At 31.4% G+C, this 18,203-nt stretch overlaps 2 pseudogenes; both read right to left on the bottom strand.

Annotated features, from left to right (window-relative positions):
- Positions 1-429: 429 nt before the first annotated feature.
- On the bottom strand, positions 430-3,003 carry LOC120150721 (annotated as a pseudogene).
- A 12,327-nt stretch (positions 3,004-15,330) lies between these two features.
- LOC120150741 lies at positions 15,331-17,573 on the bottom strand (annotated as a pseudogene).
- Positions 17,574-18,203: the final 630 nt, after the last annotated feature.

Here is an 18,203-nt window from a genome sequence, read left to right as displayed (position 1 = left end):
ATTCGTTCCGAAGCTCAAACAACATTCAATAATCAGATATGATGATGACTTGGGAAGAATCGAGACAAGCTAATGCGACAACTGAAAAAAAAAAAACCAAAGCTATCAAGGGCCGACAGAGGCATTATAACCGAGACAGCAATGAAAAACTACATATTGGGAACTCGCTCGGGAAAGGAACATATGATCACAATCACGAGAAAGGGAACACAAGCAGAAATTTGCGGGAATATAGATCATGGGTAGTATTAATATCGAAACTAGATAAGACGGAATAAGAAGACATCACTAATGGAACAACAGTCCACTTTCAGTAAAAGATGCATGGTAACATCGGTGACCCTGCTCGAACCATGTCCAATGGTAACCATATCCATCGAAAAACTGCTAAATCCAGCAACATGGAGAACTAAAAATTACCACTCTACATCAAAGAAGCAATACCAAGAGTGATGATGTAGTAGTCGGGTCCCATCCCTCATTATCAACAAAATGCAAAAGACCTAGTGGTCCTAGTCTACTGAACATATTTTGCAAACTAAATATGGAAATCAACAACTAAATGCGAAAAACGAAAACGAGATATTAAAGAACGGAGAATCCGTTCAATATGGCAAACAGTGAAACGTTGCCTCAAGCGAGGCAGTAGGACCACTCTTCATCCTCACTACCCCCGGACTCCACCAATGCAGAATTGTAATCTTCCTTATTGCAATAGTAAAAACCACCATTATTCATGGCAGGTAACGAACGAGACGAAGCCAGGTCAAGATAAGGCATGTTGTGGAAGGAGCCAACTAGGCTGCCAGATAACGCAGCTGCATCGAATCTGCAAAATTCTTCAGCACGGTGCTTGAGGGTGTTGAACATGAGCTCTGGCTCGTGCTGCATTGCCCTGAGGACATCCCCACATGATGAACCAGGCATTGCTCGAGTCACAGTGAAGCTCTGTGGACCATCGCTCTGTAACACTGTAACAACACTCGGTCTGCCAAACAGGTTGTGGACTCCGCCGAGGGCCTCTTCATAAGCCCCACCCAAGAACATCCCCAAATAGTACCGTCCATTAGCACCACCACCACTACCGCCATTAAGCTCGTGTAAAGGCAAGCTCGTCTAGTCTCCAATGAACTTATCGATCTTCCCATCACTGTCACAAGTCAAATCAGACAAAACACCCTTCACTGCGGGCCTTTCATCCAATCGGTGAATAGGGACTATAGGAAAAATCTGACCAATGCTCCAAAAATCCGGGATCGAGGTGAAAACTGAAAGATTCATGAGATAAGTCCTGGCTGGCTCAGACACATCAATCATTTTCGTAACCAAGTCAAATAAACCATCAACAGAAGTCCCTTCTTTGAACTGTTCAACACATCTTTGCTTCAACTGATCAGCATAAAACAAACATGTCTCATTATCATGTCTCATTGCTGCATCACTCAAATTCCAATAATCAACTCGAGCATCCTCGGACAATCCCTCCATAATAAACGGAATGTTAATTTGGTTCATTGCCGGGGTCGTCGGAGCAACCGCATCCATGGCCTCGAATATCAAAATGGAATGATGAGAAACAATGGCTCTGCCACTTTCACTACAGATAATGGGATGCTTCATACATTTTCGATCACAAACAACTTGAATCGCATTAACAACAGCTGAGGCATATTCCTCAAGTCCATACGACACAGAGAGATCCGAATTACCAGATTTCGATCCATCATAGTCGATTCCAAGGCCGCCTCCAATGTCGATAAAATTCATGTTGGCACCGAGCCGAACTAATTCCGAATAGATCTGTGCGGCCTCGAGGACACCATCTTGAAGCAAAGCACTGGAAGGGATTTGGGATCCAATATGGAAGTGCAACATTTGCAAACAATCTAACATCTCTGAACCATGAAGTTCTCTAACAACACTCAAAATCTGGTTGGTTGTTAACCCGAACTTCCCTTTCTCACCCTAAGTAAACCCAAAATGACCTGAATGCTTAGTTCTCAGCTTCGCTCGGAGTCCGATCACCGGACGAACAGAAAGCTTTTTGCTTTTCTCGATAACCAATTTCACCTCATCTTCTTGCTCTAGCACAATCACAGTGTTCAAAGCCAGCTTCCTTGCGAGCAAAGCAAGCGAAATGTACTCGGCATCTTTGAAGCCATTGCAGATCAATAAAGCCTCTGGATTTCCTTTGCAAAGGCAGTTCATGGCGAGAAGAAGTTCGAGTTTCGACCCGGCTTCCAAGCCGAACCGGAATGGCGACCCGAATTTGACTATGTCTTCAACAACGAACCGGTCCTGGTTACATTTCACGGGATAAACGCCTTGGTAATGCGACTCGTAGCCATGGGCTTGGACGGCCGATTCAAAAGCCGATTGAAGAGACTCAGCCGGTTCTTCAGCACATCGGGAAACCGTACAATGAGGGGAAACTGTAACCCCAGTCCGCCCACCAATTTCGGATCCGAAACTTTCTTAACGACTTTCAGCAAGTCGATTTCTTGGTGGGCCAAAGAGCTCGCACCGCACGGTCGGACGGCGATATTGCCGGAGCCATTGACCGCGAAATAAGGAGCGCCCCAGCTATCAATACGGTAGAGAGCAGCGGAATGAGAGGGGGACCAATGGGTTGAAACGGAATCACCCGAGGCGGCGGTGACGGTGGTGGAGGAAGAAAATGGGACCGCCGCGGCAAGGGAGCTGTCCCCAGCAATGAAAGCCGCGTAACCAGGAGGCGCTACGACAGCATCTACGCAGCATGCCAAGGCAGGCATCCCCAGTGACGATCTAAAAAACGATTCGAAAATTTGAAGGAAAAATTTTCAAATAAAAATGTCGAATTTCGATAGCTTTTGAAAGATTGGGGGTTTCAAAACCCGCCGAGGCCGAGGCCCCGGCCACCCCCTCAGAAGAAGAAGCAAAAAAAACCCAATTAAACCCGAGAAAATACTCTCTTTTTCCTTCACACTTCGAAATCCCCAGCTGGTCCCTTCAGAAGAAATTTTTAACAGATTTAGCTTTCAAAAAGAGTTTTTTTAGTTAATTTAGAGCAACAAAGTTTAAACTGCGAAAACGGATTTCACCATACAGAGATGTAAATAAGATTGGTTAAATTGGGAAAAGGAAAAAAGGACGAAACTTTCCCGGAAAACGAGGGAAAATGTCTGGAAAATTTAGTAGTTTTGGTGTAATCTGTCTAAAAGAAGACGTCTAGCAGAAGGTGATTGATGGCGATGAGTGCATGGAAGGAGATGATCCATTATATAGGGGGTTTAACGGGTCACATTGGTTTCGGGTTTGGACTTCGGGTTACCCGATTAAATATTCTCATAAATTGTTTTTCGATTAAACAAAATTGATTTTTTTTTTCGATTTCTTCTATTCTTCCGTAGATTCATTTATTATAATGATTAATCAACGTCGAGTTGCCGCTTGGCATCGGACATTTAAAAACAAAATAAATAAATTGGTAAATTACAAATTTGGTAACTGAACTTTACTATCTCCTCAATTTCACTCATTGTACTTTAATTTTTTTTAATTTTCTTACAATGGATTTTTATAGTCACTCAGCCTTTTTTTCACTAACGGCGTTATAAATGAGTTGTTATATAGATGTAGAACTATATCGTTTTTGTGAAAATTTTGATTTTTTTAAAATGGTATCATTTTAACACCGTTAACTATTTAACAGTAGAGTGACATAAAAACTCAATGTATTAAGTTTAGTGAGGAAATTGAAATTTTTTAAAGTTTAGTGAGTAAAATAGGAGATGGAGCAAAGTTTAGGGATAAAATTTGCAATTTACCCTAAATAAATATTATACTCGAAAATTGACGTTTTACTTAAAAGTGAGTAATATTTAAAAAATTAATTTTAAAATTAACACTATTTTTATTAAGGGTAAATTATATAACTAGCAATGAATTATGAGTAAGTTTCTTTTTCAATAATGAAGTTTCAAAAGTAATTAAATAATCACTAATATTATCGTTTTATAATAAATCAGCCACTCAACAATAACAAATGTTATCCGAGTAATAAAATATTGATGTAACATGTTAAAATGATTCATGGGATAAGAGTTTACCGACCTTTGACTTTTCTTAATATTTAGGTAATAAAGATTCATTATAATAACGGTCCTCCTAATCCAATTTGCATAGACTCAATTTTTAGGACATGCACTCCTTTACTCCCATCTTGAGAGGACCTAAAGTGATGAACAAAAAGAAATAAAGAGGTCAAAATTATCGATAAAATAATAAAAGGATTAAAATAAAATTTCCATTATAATATAAGAACTAAAATAGATATTAAACCTTTAAATTACAGAAATTAAATTTCTTCGTGTACGGCACAGATATTCATTTATTATAGTTAGGATAACTCGGCGTCGGGTAGCCGCGTGGTCTCTGAAAAAGAGTAGGCCCCCACTTCCTTGGACGAAACTGCAGCGAAGTTTCCTTCCTTAAATATGGATTTCAGTTAACGGCTGTGATTTTTCCACATGTTCATTTCGGATTAATATTTTCCGAGATAAAATTACGATCTAAGATCAAAAGAGATTAAATTAATAAAATTTAAAATATAGAAATTTATAAGTATTTATACTTAAAGTTTTAAAAATTACTATAATATTTAAACTTATAAAAACCTAAATTGTTATTTGGAGAATAAAATTACATGCATCAATCATTCCATCTCTTTTTTAGATAGAAGGGGAGTTGGTGGTGTAATCACCCTGAAATTTTTAAAATTTAGTATATTTTAGGTGTTTTCTTTAAAAAAATTTATTGATGGTATATTTTCTATATTTATTTTTTTTATAAATTTATTCATTCTATAATTTTATAAATTTATAATTGTAATATAAAATCTTACGCTAACCCTTAATTCCGCTCTTTAATGCTTCGGGTTAAAATTTTTGTTGAAGTCTTTATGTTATAGTATAGACTGTATTTCAATCATTATACTTTTGATACGGGCGGGAAAATATTCATAAATTTGGATTTTGAAATATAATGTGACATATTCACTTAATATATTATAACTTAATTTGAATTATTGTATTTATATCATATTTTTATTGTATTTAATATTATTTATTTATTTATATGTACCAAAAATGAAATGGGGTAAGTGAATAATTGATTTGAATCATTGAGTCGACAGGATTTAACAGGTGAAGGGGAAAATCGTAAATGAAAGGCGCCTACTTATTTTGTCATTCTTCTTCTTTACTGGTCAAATTTTATGTTTAGTATTGTATTATGTATACGCTGTATATTTAGTCCTTATATTATATTTAGTTCAATTTATTTAATATATACTTTTCAAATTCAAAAATTTTAATCATGAATAAAATAATATAGAATGAATTACATTTCTTAAAACTATCAAATTGAAGTTAATCTATAACTAATTTGTAATATAGGGACTAGTGACATAATTTTATTAAAACAATATAGTCATTGTCTAGAATAGGACTAAAATTTTATTTTTTAGTATCTTCTATGTTCATTTTATAATTCATATTTAGGGTTTGTTGCTATCCCTTTTAATAATATCATCTTCAGTATTCGAAACTAATTTTAGGGAGTTAAATGTTATTTTATCATTATATTAATTTTAACTTTTAATTTTTCAAAGGATTTAACTAAAATTTTGCCATTTTTAGGGAAGTCAAATAGCAATTTCACACCACATTTAACTTAAATGTTACAATTATTAAGGGCTAAAATTTTTATTATTTTTAATTCTGGAGGTCAATGCCCTTACCTACCTCTAGCTATTCCCTGAATATTAGAGGTGGGTATACGGCTATCCGCCCGTTTAGCTCGCGGCTTTGATGGTGCGGGTTTAAACGGAGCGGGCTAAAAAGCCCGTATTCATAAACGGTTTTGAATTTTAAGGCCCGCGGCCCGTCCATTTAACCCGCGGGCTAAACGGGCTTACCCGTGGCCCGTTTAATAAAAATAATTTTAAATGCTTTAAATGCAATAAAAAATAATGTTTTAACTTACTACACCTTTAAAAATGATCGAGCAACTTGAAAATGAATGTAGCACCGTCAAAATAATAAATAATATTTAAATTTTATTTTAAATAGCCGAAAATGATTATAAAATAATATTTTTTTAATTTTTAATCATTAATATATATAATGATATAATTACTTAAACTCAAATTAAAAAAACATATTCACTTATTTCACCAAATTGAAAAACAAATAAAACAATAACCACATTATACTTTTATAAAACACGATTATTCAATGCAATAATATGAAGACACAGAAGTGTCTGAAAGCAGAAATTCAAACATAAAAATTCAACAAAGTCAAACATTATACAAATCTAACAAGAAAGTTGTCAAGTGTTCCTAATAGTTGTCAAGTGTTCCTAATAATTGTATTTTATGGATACTTTAGAGAAATACTAAAACATAATATGAAAATATAAAATAAAATACTTACAGTATAAGAGTAAATTTGAAAGATACAATTATACTAAAATTGATAAAATATAAGTCATTAATTTGTTAAAATATATTATTTTGTAAAAGTCTTTAAAAGTTGAAAAGTATGTTTTCAATTTTTTCTTTTAATTTTCTTTCTTATTTTTAATCCAAATATTACGTGCCATGTGATATACTATTAGAATATCACGTGACTTTTATAATTAAAGAACAAAATGGATAACAAACTTCATGAAAAAAATAAAGGTCAAAATTAAATAAAAAAAATTTTAAATACCAAAATGATAATGATGTATATTTAAATGAAAAAAATATCAAACAACGGTAAAATTATGACAAACACCCTAATAAATTTAAGAACTACAATAGTTATAAGTAACATCATATTTATAGGTAATTTATTTTCTTTTTCTATAAAATTCTTTAAGTTTATTTTCTCTAAAATTTTATAAATTTTAAATTAAGCGGGCTTTAGCAGGTTTAACGGATAGCCCGCAGTTATACCCATTAAACCCGCGGGTTTAACGGTCCGAGCTAAAAAACTCGTAATTTAGACGATCTTCAATTTTTAAGGCCCGAAGCCCGCACGGATCGCGGGTTAAACGGGTAACCCGCGGGCCTTAACCCATATACCCAGTTCAACTGAATATGCTTTAAAAGTTAAAAAGTACACACAACATTAACTGGTAATACAAAATTTTATATTATTAGTTTTAAATGTTTGGGTAAACTACATTAAAGGTCATCAAATTATGTCAAAAAATAAATCATTACGGTCATTACATTTTTAAAAGTTATAAAGTAGTTATTAAATCTATCAAATTATTGTAAATTAATCATTTAATTTATCAAAATTTTACAATTTTTTCATAATATTCAAATGATCATTTTGTAATAATTTGATAAATCTAATGACTATTTTATAATTTTTGATTATTCAATGTTCAAAATGATAATTTTAACATAGTTGAGTGACGTCTAGTATACTTTACCCTAAACTTTTCGGTGATAGTTGAGAAATTAAAAGAACATTGGTGGGGGTGGGTAGCATTTACTCCAGACTGACGTGGATCGTATGGAGTACATAAACTCAATTCATTTTATATTTATTTATTTATTTATTTCAATCTATATAGAATATTATAAAATTTCATTATAATAACAATTATTTTATTTTTATTTATAACATAAAAATGAGAATATTAAATTTTATTGAAAAGATCTAATGTTTAATTATATTAATAATTTAATTCATTTATCTATCTATTTTTATTATAATTTTAATTATTTTCACTATATTTATATTCGATCATATCAAAGATAATCATGCTGCTGTCAACCTTACCCACAATTATAACTCAATCATGCTCATGTTTCCTGGTGTTATTTTATCTATTCGTTTAATATATTCATCTGTTATCAATTACTCAAAGACGATTCTGCAATTAATAGTTGATGGGCAAAAATCCCATTTAAAGCCTGGTCTTTCTCTTTTGTAGTAGAAAAAAATTAAAATTTTTAAACTTTAATCATTATTATTTTAAATAAATACATTTTATAAAATATATATTTAAAAACTACTTAATTGAATAATTTTAATATTTTTTTTTATTTTTTTATCAATAATAAGATTTAAATAATAGTGAGCTAAAATAAAAAAAAATAAAAAATATCAATAAAGATAGATTTAATGTGACAAAGAGAATATGATTTAACAATCAATATTCTTTATTTTATAGATAAAAAATCTGAATAATATAAATATTATATCAAATTATTAAAGAAAAAAAATATATGAATTATAAGTTATTATAATACCGACGTAATAGATTTTTAATATAGAAATGTATATCTTATTTTTTGAAATATATTTATAATTCTATGATAATATATGATATAAATTTTAACTAAAATCTTGCCGACACGTTTTCATTTAAAATTACTCAAGTCATTTCCCATCTCAAATTCAATTTTAGGATAAAATAATATAGTCCTTGAACTTGATAACTTCTTTTAGTTTGGTGTGAGTTTTTTAGTACTTATTAATCTCAAAACTTAGTACTCCATAATTTGTTTGATGACATGATAATATGAGTTTGTGTCATGTCATAATAAAATGAATTAAATAATTTAAATGATGATATAGTATAATCTCATAGTGTCACGTAATCGAGAGGATAAATCTAAGTTTTTTGAACAAATTGAAAAAAAAAGTTCTCAAATTATGAGACTAAAATAGACCATAAAATTTAGGATAAAATAATAAAAACTGTTAAATTTATGGGCTAAATGTTGTTTTATCATTCTTGGTGATTGACAAAGTGATCAAACTTTAAAATGCGGTAGAAAAATGGTTCTAGTGGTGATTCCGATGGTTTTTGGGGTATTGAGATGGTTTGTAGTGGAATAGTGTACATGTTCTATTATCTATTAGGTGGGTATTTATAATATATAGATAGATGTTAGTTAAAAGTTATCGTATCATTGATATTGATTAGATATTTTCGAGAATGATGACTTAGACTAGAAGATCATGTATGTTAACACACGGTCGCAAATTATATTACAAAGATATATTCACAAGGATACACGTGGTTACTTATAAAGTATGCTTTATGTGTCTGAGAACTTGCATGGATCTTATATTTGTATTCTTAAATGTTCGCATGAGTAATATATTCACTTATACAAACACTTGTGGAACTAAAGGTTTGCAAGTGAACTTACATGGATCTTATATTTGCATTCTTAAATGTTCACATGAGTAATATATTCACTTATATAAACACTCGCAGAACTAAAGGTTTGCAAGTAGTAACAATTATTTTTGTACTTGACTGGATAACAAATGTATAAATTGATTTACAGCCACAAAATATTCATTTTTTTCTTTTCAATAAAAAACCAAAATGATAAAATAAAATAAAATGAAAAGAAGACGCAAAGTATGTAGAAATGGACAAATTTCACCAAAGCTACCGAAATTTTGATGTTGAACATCTCACAACACACATTCCTTTAGTAATAATAAAAGATCAATAAAATTGTGGTTTGTGTTAAAAGTTCATATAAATATAGGATTCATGCACATACATATATAGTAATATTACTTTTGATTTTGTTAGGTTAGAAATCAAGTACTTCATACATCATTAAATATTTCATCGATATAATTTTAATGTTGATTAAGATTGTATTTCTTTGTTATCCTACTGATTTTTTTTACCAATAGATTAGATTGGTGGTCTTTCTATAATTTAATCTAAAGTGGCTAGTTTCTTATGTCAGTGATTATAGAAAATTTCATGATTATATGTTTAGTTTAAGTTTATGGTTAATACAAGATAATATTTCTTCAATGACTTTTAATTATTTGACAATGAATACTAATACTCCTGCATATGCGGTGTTCGAATCCAAGATCTCAAGAGATAAGAATAATCCCTTAGTCCCTTGTATTCTCCCCAAACTTATAAAAGAATTAGTTTATAGTTGTAAATTTTATTATAATTTTAAATTTCCTCCTTTTTAAGTAAACTCACTACTTCTATTTATATAAAAAAAAACTGTGAACATAATACACATATAAATAGAATTATAACTTAAATTGATATATTATAATCGTAATCCTGAAAAATAAATGTGAAATTAATTAATTTGGACACATCTCTTAACAGTTGAATGCCACGATGAAGTCATGCATTATGTCGTGGGACAATGTACAGTAAATGAATCCTGAAAATGAAATGACATACTGAATATGATAAAAAAAACACATGCTGAAATAGGCGAATCATATAAATCTAAATATCCTTAAATTTAGAACAATTTTATGAGAATAATATGTATCTAATAATTATTTACATAAATAATATAAAAAATATTTTTTTTAAATCTTTTAATAAAGACGTATCATATTGATTGTGTTGTTTTTAAAAGATATATTTTTAGATACGTCTTTACTAACATGACAAGAAATTCAGATGGAGTTTTTAATATTTTTATGGGTTATGATCAAAATGAAAGAAATAAGATTAAGGGGGTCAAACATATTTAAAAAATTATACGAATTTTATTCAAAAATAAGAAACATATATAATACATGTCTGAAACATATATTTAAATGAACATGATTACGAATTCTAATAGAATTACTGCCATATCAAGAAAAGTATGTCTTTGCTAAGACATTTTCAGCTAAGCATGTCTTTATTCAATGTGACCGAAAAAATGACATTTCTTTAAATATTTTTTGTGTTATTTTCATAAACAATAAAAAATAAAAATTATTCATATAAAATTACCTAAATTTGAGGACAGAAATAGAATTAAACATCATGAGAGTTTAAATTATTAAACTTGAAAAAAAATAAAATTATTAAACATTTAAAATCCTAGAATATATTAAAATGAGAAAGAGAGAAAAAGTTTTATTTATTTATTATTGATATGGGATAATTGGGTAAGTACAAAATAATATCCGTTCAAAGATAATTCCAACTATTTGACATTGAACGCTTACACTCCTGTCATTTGTGGTGTTCGAACATGAACCTCAAAAAATAATAATAATAATTCATTTACCACCGATATCATTGGTTCATGTAGAAAAACTTTTGAAATCCTAAAAACGTTGAAATGATAAACAAGAAGAGAGAAAAGAAAGAAAAACAAACGTAAAGAGAGTGATTAATTAGTCCTAAATGTGGCCCATGATTGCATGCGAAAGCAAATGCCATAAGCATACAACATGACCTAATTTTTTCTGGTCATTTCATCACCATATATTACGTGAAATCCCACTACTTAAGATGATGGGTATGGAAATAACCTAATTAACTACGACTTTTCTCTCTCTACAGGAGTGGTATGCACTTAAACTATACGGAATTCATTAATTTTATAAGAAAATATAATAATTAGATGAATATAAATAATTGAGATAAAAACTTTATGTATTGATATTATTAATTTTTCAATTTTCGTAAAAAATCGATAATTTATTTTAATCTCAATAATTCATTATATTAATAAAATGTCTATATTTTCGTATATAATCAATAACTTTACATCATAAGTAAATCTTATCCCCACGTATATTGTATAAGAAAGATTGGGGGTACCAAATCGATGAGCTTCTTGCTATCTTTAGTTATCTCGACAATCTTTAATTAAATAAATCGGAAGATACTACAAAGGTAAATGCACTTGAACTCGTAATCTTTATATTTTAGATTCTATCAATTTTTTTAATAGTTTAGAGGTGATTATAAGATAATATCTCTTCAGAATTTTTTTAATCATTAACAATACATACATATCCTTATATGTAATTGTTCAAAATAGATCATCTACAAAGAGTAACATATATAGGACAGAATGTAAGGGAAATATGTATGTATATATATATATGTTTTGTTGATCAAAGCAAATCTTCCTTTTTAGCCAAATATGCATGTATGTGTATATATAAGTTGATGACTCACCAATGTTCTTTTTCATCATCCAATGAGGAAATCCTTGAAAGGTGAAAGAAGTAATGCAATGGCGAGTGATGCATTTAAGAAACAAAAGGCTTTATTTTTAAATTAAAAAAATGTTGTTTTGCTTTGCCTTTTGTTCCCTTGTTGGGCTGGGAAAATGCTGCCCTAATCTTATCTCTTTCTACCAAAAGTTGTACACTTTGCACTATCATTTCACCTTTTTATCTTTAAGAAAATAAAATTAAGATCTATATAATATATAATTTACTCTTTATTTCAAGGTATTTCGTTTTATTTTTTTTCACTTTTGTTTTTAATAGTTAATTTAATCCCAAAATAATTCAATTAATAAATCGATACTTGAATAATATTATCTTTTACGAACTAATGTCATTTATTGTCAATTAACAATAATAAATAATAAAGTGCCTCGATAATTAAATGACATCAACAATAATCAATAATAAAGTACCATAAAAAACATCTTGACATATACATACGAGACAAACACATTTATAACTATCATAAACAAAATATAACAATGAGCGAACAATGATAGTTTGATGAGCAAAAGTTTGAACAGTTGAGGCAACGGCATGCAAAGATAAAACACTCCGACATTCTCGAGCACCTACCATAGAGAAGGAAAATTTAAAGAATATCCATAACATATGAATGACAAACTAATCCTCCTTTAATTGCAGTCTCATCCGACACATATATCTGACAAACATTTTTTTGAACGTTAATAACCGCACCAAAACAACTTCATTTTGTCCATGTCATCACACTGCCTTAAAGATCTGTCCATGTATGTCGTTAAAATTTAATTGTTCAACGGTATAATTGAAGTTAAAATTAAAATTTAGTGCTATAACTGGAGTAATTGAAATTTTAATATTATAAATGATTCACTATCTATATTTTAGTTTAATTTACCCTTTAATTTATATTTATTTTATTTGTTCAATTTTTTTAATAATGATTAAAAGATAGTAATCCTATATGTGGTTGCCAACTATTTGCCACGGCTGCGGACGTTATGGTCACACAAAGGACTTTTGCAGTCGTATCGTTGCTCAAAGTATTGAAGCGGTGGAGTAGGACTATGCCGAAACCGAAGTGGTGAAAGCCGACGAATTGTATGCCCATGGATGCACCGGAGGCGGAGATTGGGCACGACTAGGAAGGATTCTACCGGAAATAAGGACACTATTTCCCATAAAGAATTCATTGCAAATTCCAGATTTGAAGCCCTTAATTTAGATGAAAACCACAAAAAAGACCAATGTTGATAAGGAAGCTGCAGTTAATCAGACAAGAGAAAATCAAGGCATAGCAAAGACAGCTTTTAAAGACAATTTGCATGAGATCATGGAGAATAAAAGGCAAAAAGGAAAGGAGGGCTTATGGCACCTACACCACCATGTGACCACGTGGAAGCTGCTAATGAAAAGCAACAAAAGATTGCACGTAAAGTCTTGCATGGGGAAGTAATATGAGGCACAAATAAAGCTGTGCATGGGGCTGAACGTGGAACGAAGGTGGCGAGCAGCTCAGGAAATTTGGGGGCAGTCCATGGAAGCAATTATCAGATTGTTAAAAATGCAGTAGGAAAGGGGAATTACATGGGAGTTAGAATTGGTGATGATCGACCCTCATCGTCGTTTATTAGTATAACCCCAACCGATAGCTAAAATGAAGATTGCTTTGGGATTATCGTGGCTTTCTGGTTCACGGAATTTAGCAGTAATGAAGGGGCTATCAAAGAAGAACTTAAAACCCGACGGAAACTAGATACTAAATCGTCCGATGCTCAGTGAGTGGATCCCGGAAATGACTAAAGAGTTGGAAGGAGTCCTTTCTTCTCAACAAGAACAAAATATGGAAGTCCAAATGGCCGGTACGTAGGTTGACAAGCAAGTTAAATGGCGGGCGAACAAGAAGTTTGTTGAGAGTAGCAATGCCAATAAGCAGATTTAGCTTATCTTCCTATTACTATTCTTCCTTTATCATGGTTAAAATGCTGTTTTGGAATACTCAGGGTGTACTTAGCCCTGCTTTCAAACGTTATTTTAAGTGATTGGTGAAAACGAATAAGCCGGACGCGGTAGCGCTTGTTGAAACAAGGATAAGCGGAGCCAAAGTAGATGCCTTTATCAAATGTTTTATGGGTTTGCTCGCTCTTCCAGAGGCTTGACCGTTGCCTTTGTAATGGCGAATGGCTATCAACTCACCCAAATTCCTTTGTATATCACCTTGAAAAGTTGGGCTCATATCATCGATTGCTACTTTTGGAGACTTCTATACATAAGATCAGTAAGGGCATTTGACCTTTTCGACTCCTTACTGCATGACAGGATCACCCGGAATTTTCAACTTTACTCCAAAATGTGTGGGGAATGATTTGCCAGTACAGGAGAATATTGATAAAGTCAAGGAAGCGACAATATAATGGAATTGGGAGACATTTGTCCATATTAGTAGACGTAAAATGATCATTTTGGCGAGAATTCGAGGCATTATAATATTGATCCAAATAGTTTTCTAATATAATATTATACTGGAATAGAGGCACTTTGTAGGTGGGAGGGGAAATGCCTTGTAAGTAACACTTTAATCTCGAATACAAAATGCCCGAAGATCAAGATGCAATATTCAGATCATCCGGAGAAACCCAACAAATTTTCTAATATTTTAAAACATTAAATTTTTTATATAAGAGAAATATCATCAAATTGTTGTATTAAAATAGTATTAAAAGTAGTTAAAAAAACATGTGGAGCTCCGTCGACATAAATATATATATCAAAATAGTCATATATCCCAAAATAATTAATGAGTTTCAGACTTCAAAATACAAGTAAGACCATGTGAATATAATATCCACTAACAGATAATATATTGTACTTTGAATACGTGGTGCCGGAAGTCCCTTGTTGATGGTACTCCTCAGATATGAACAAAAGTATACTAATATGAAAAGAGAAATAATTCAAAAGTTGAGCTTTACAAGCTTTGTGGTATACAACTAATCTACCATACTTCAAAAAATTCATAAATACGAGCATGCAAATCAAATGTATTACATAGAAACATGACATGAATAACGGACAAATAAGTCACATGTCACCAAAATTTTATAAACATATCACTTGCATATCAAACTTGTTAAATCGGTCAAACTTGTTAAATCGGTCAAACTTGTCAAACTTATTAGGATGCACATGTGCTCAAATAATCAGGTATTTATTAGTCCAGTGGCGGACCCAGGATAAAAGTTCAGGGGTTGCACAAAAACTCTTATAATTTTTTTTAAAAAACTACGATATCTATAAATATAATAAAATGTCCAGAAATTACATTCTAAAGTTGACCTTTTCGTGTTTTCATTTTTTGAAAGCGATTGATTACACTTTCAATCTTAACATCTAAAAGTGCTTCTTTTTCTATTGCGCAAATCAGGGCATGATTCATAAAATCGTCACTCATTTTGTTGCGCAAGTCTGTCTTTAAAAGCTTCATTGCAGAAAAACATCTTTCAACCGTTGCAGTTGCAACCGGCAGAACCAAAACTAACTTTAATAACCTATAGACCAAAGGAAAAGAACGATGTTTCCCTGTTTCCACCATCAAGCGAGAAAGGTCGACAATTCCATTCAAGTTAGCAAATTTGTCATCATGTAGCAAAGAGTGATAGTAGATATCAAGTTGACCAAGAAGATATGTCCTTTCTGAATCGCTAAAATCATCTGGGTACATCTCACTTAACTTCAACAACTTTTTGATTTATCAAACTTTGAAATTGAATCAGAAGGACTTAAAGCCGCCATGTTTTCTAGCAATTCGGTGCTTACCTCACTAAATCGATCCCCAAATTCTTGAATTTGCATATCCAAAACCGTGTTAAAAATCTCAACCTCAAAATGATGCTGATTAGTAATCTTGGTCCTACGATTTCTTGGAGTAACATAATATTCTGACATATCCAAAGTTTCAATGCTATGTTTTTTGACAAAAAGAATATACTTTCTTTAAAATTGAACCAAACCCGTCATTTCTTAAAGTTTGCAATGATTTCTTTGTTGCTCTTACCAATGAAGCCGCTTCCAAAATATCTTGATCTTTTCTTTGAAGATGTCTTGACAAGGTATCCGTGAGACCTAAAATCTCTAACATCAAGTGTAAATAAAACACAAAATCAAGTGTTTTAAAATATGATAAAATACCGTACGCTTGATTTCGGTTAGATAAAGTTGAGCCGTCCTCTTCAACATATTTAAGCACCTCAATAACTTCAGGAAACAAATTCATCAAACTTATGATTGTTTTATAATGGGAACCCCATCTTGTATCTCCTGCTCAAATTAGAGAAAGCTCTTGATTCAACCCTCTTCCAGTTTCAGTTTCACCAATACCAATTTCCGTTTGCAATCTCTTTTTGTAGCTCTCTCGTATGATATCCTTTCTTTTGCAGGAAGCACAAACCACATTAACCACCAAAGCTACTTGCTCAAAGAATTCATGAGCACCATCATGATTCTTTGCAACCGCCACGATCACTAATTGAAGTTGGTGAGAAAAACAATGTACATAATATGCTGACTTATTATCTCTTAAGATCAACGCTTTCAAACCGTTAAACTCACCACACATATTACTTGCTCCATCATAACCTTTCCCTCTTACCTATTTCAAATAATAGATAAAAGATTTAATATATAAAAATAAAGATTCAATTAAATAATTAAAATATAAATCAAATAAATATGACATATTACCTGAGCCATGCTTAATTTATTGTCAGTAAATACGGAATCAATGGCAGCTTTAAGAGTCAAAGAAGATGTATCCGTCACGTGAACAACTCCAATAAATCTCTCCTTAACAACTCCAAGTCTATCAACATATCTCAAAACCATAGCCATTTGCTCCTTTTTAGATACATCACTAGACTCGTCAACTAATATGGCAAACACATCCTTTCCAATTTCATCACAAATGGACTTTATTATTTCTTTTGAAAAACATTCAACAATATCTTTTTGAATCTTTGGAGATGTCAATTTATCGTTCTTCGGAGCCTTTTCTAAGGTAACATTATAAATACTCTCATTGTGTTCTCTAATCAAAGATAATGTTTAAATGAAAAGCCCTTTGGAAATGGAGTCATCCGACTCATCATGGCCACGAAACGGTAACTTATTTTCCAACAAAAATCTACAAGTGACAATTGTAGCACGTAATCGAATTTCATAGTTACTCTTCTCATGTTCAGTTTGCTTATGAAGAGCATCACTAATAGATTGATTTTTTTTCACTAGATTTTCACACTTTTGTCGTGCTTTGTTGTGTAAACTATCAACATTACCTACATGAGCATATAACGATTTCTTTTTACTCCAAGTGCTAAATCCTTCCGTCACAAATGCATCTCTCCCACCTTGTTGTCCTATAATATCTCCAAATAAGTAGCAACATAAACAATAAGCTTTGTCCTCCTTTATGCTATACTCTAACCAATCAAATTCATCAAACCATTCAACGATAAAGCGTCTTAGCTTAGGTCTATCTTTTTTGATGGAAAAGTATGACCCCTTGGTTGACATGGTCCTTTAATCCAATATGTCCTTATTTCATCTTTTTGATTTGGATGATAAGATGTAATTTTTAGTCTATCCGCCGGATCCGAAAGAAGATCATTCACATTAATAGTTGTTGGAATGGAAGCCATGGGAGTAGGTGACACAGTGGTAGGTTGTGGTCTTTGTGGAACTTCATTTGAGCTATTTCTTTTAGAAGATCCTTCACTACTTCCATCATCACCAACATCTAATTTCCTTTTAAAATAGTTACCAATAGAACCCTACAATTAAATATTTCAATAAATAAAATGATTAAAATATTAAAAATTCAACATATAATAATTATAAACTATGAATTACTACTTTACTGTAATATCCTAATTTTAATACATCAAACCAAAAAAAACCTAATTTTAATGAATTAATCAATTTCAAATAACAAAGCAATATATATACAGTTTACTACCTTTATTGTTAAACATGAAAAAATTAAATATGAATGAAAGAAGACAAAGTGAGAAAGATAATAAAATCATTAATGTAAAGAATAAATTAAGATAAAAGAAAGTACACATACTTGTCTCATTTGTATATTTGGAGAAAAAGGTAGAAAGTTCAAAGTTCAACTTGCTGTCTTCAAAAGTTCAAAGTTCA

This window comes from Hibiscus syriacus, unplaced genomic scaffold, assembly GCF_006381635.1.
Source record: "Hibiscus syriacus cultivar Baekdansim isolate YM2019G1 unplaced genomic scaffold, ASM638163v2 tig00111025_pilon, whole genome shotgun sequence".
Classification (NCBI taxonomy): domain Eukaryota; kingdom Viridiplantae; phylum Streptophyta; class Magnoliopsida; order Malvales; family Malvaceae; genus Hibiscus; species Hibiscus syriacus.
Note: the sequence above shows the minus strand (reverse complement) of the source record. Positions and strands in the feature narration are given on the sequence as shown.